Source organism: Candoia aspera, chromosome 1 (genome assembly GCF_035149785.1).
Source record: "Candoia aspera isolate rCanAsp1 chromosome 1, rCanAsp1.hap2, whole genome shotgun sequence".
Lineage (NCBI taxonomy): Eukaryota > Metazoa > Chordata > Lepidosauria > Squamata > Boidae > Candoia > Candoia aspera.
Window position 1 is genome coordinate 102,064,017 of NC_086153.1, and position 1,689 is coordinate 102,065,705.

The 1,689-nt window shown below is 38.6% G+C and overlaps 1 non-coding gene across 1 annotated transcript; it reads left to right on the forward strand.

Annotated features, from left to right (window-relative positions):
* The first annotated feature begins 601 nt into the window (after positions 1-601).
* On the forward strand, positions 602-759 carry LOC134488724 (U1 spliceosomal RNA). Its single transcript, XR_010067040.1, has one exon. It is a non-coding gene; the product is annotated as a U1 spliceosomal RNA (small nuclear RNA).
* Positions 760-1,689: the final 930 nt, after the last annotated feature.

Genomic DNA, 1,689 nt, shown 5'->3' on the forward strand with positions numbered 1-1,689 from the left:
CTGTTTGCATATATTATGAATGAAACCAATTGAACCATAAATCTACCTCTGAATACTCCTCTGCTTGCTTTGTGTTAAATTCTGAACTGAACTGTCTGCAGGATTCATTCCTGCATTCAAGGTTATTCCCAGTTTTCAAAAACTGAATTCCAGAGTTAAACCACACTTACCATATATGAAATAATGGACCACACTCATTGCAATCTCTCCAGCATTTAGGCAACTGATCTAAGCCACTGTGGTGTAGTGGCTAAAATGTTAGACTTGGACAAGGGAGACACAAGCTGCCCTTTCAGCCAATCACAATCTCTTAGCCCAGTATTGTAGGGATCTTCCTATTAGGAGGAGAAAAGGAGAAAGGCCTGTCATTTATACCACCTTGAACTCTTGGAGGAAAGCTGGAATATAAATATAATAACATGACTGTGAATCACTAATACCTCATTGTATAATTAGGGAAGTGTATTGGGAGCCAATCCAATACATTTTGATACATTAATTAAAGGGCAACATGGTGATCATCACCACTATCTTCTGCATACAAATGCCATTGTGACTGGCAATTGATTCTTGTTTAGATACTAGTGGTTTCAGTATTCTTATACTCACCTGGCAGGGAGATACCTTGATCATAAAGGAGGTTTTCCCAGGGTGAGGCTCATCCATTTCACTCCAGGTGTGCTGACCACTGTGATTTCTCCAAATGTGGGAAACGCGACTGCATTATTTGTGGTATTGTTTTATTTGATTGTACACCATTCAGAGTCACTTTTGCTGATAGGCAGCTATATAAATTTGAGAACTAACTAACTAAATAAATTCTGAGGACAGCTGGCAGTTTAACAGGAGAAGCAGGTGACTTGGCATGGGCAGCTGTTGCCACTGTGTTGCATTTGCCTGCAACTACTGAATGTGAAAGCTGTCTCTCTTTATCTATTATTATGGGCAGCTCTGCTCAGGAAACGTCTGGTCCAAAGCATTCCCTTATATCTCCGAGTAAGAATGTAGCCTCCAATTTCTCAGGACCAAAGTCCAACAGCCTGGAATCAGACTGGCTTTTGTTAGATTTGGGTAAAAGGAATTCAGAAAGAATTTCAGTGTTTTCATATGGACAGTTCTGTAGCCCAGTTTGCTAACTTGGTCTTCAGATCAGCATTCAAATAAATAGTTTTCAGGACTGACACATAATACAAAATGTGTTTTTTCCTTCTCTAATAAATATCATGGTGTACATCTAACAGAGAGTAATTTAATGCTCTTCCATTAAGATGTAGGAAAGGAAGCCAAGAAGGTCATGATAAGAGACAGTAAGCTCTGTCTTAAATAAGAAATAAAATTGGATGCAATCTGCATGTCTCCATGGAAGTAAGTCCTATAAGTATGTGTAGTACTTTGGAAGACAGCCTAAAGTACTTTATTTCAAGTCATCTGGATATCCAGTAAGCTTTGAGACCATAACAAAGCATTTTATATAGGGCTATTACCATATCTGGGCTGCAAGGAGAAAATGTCTTGCCTGCTAGTGATCATCGAGATTTTTGTAGACCAAATTTGTTCCCCTTAATTTTAAAGTACTTGAACAATCATGTTTTAAACATGAACCAGAATTGCTAAAAAGGGCACAGGTGAGGTATAGCATGAGCTGCAACAATATCCTGACTAGGAATTCAAGTACAAATTGGAGAGTCA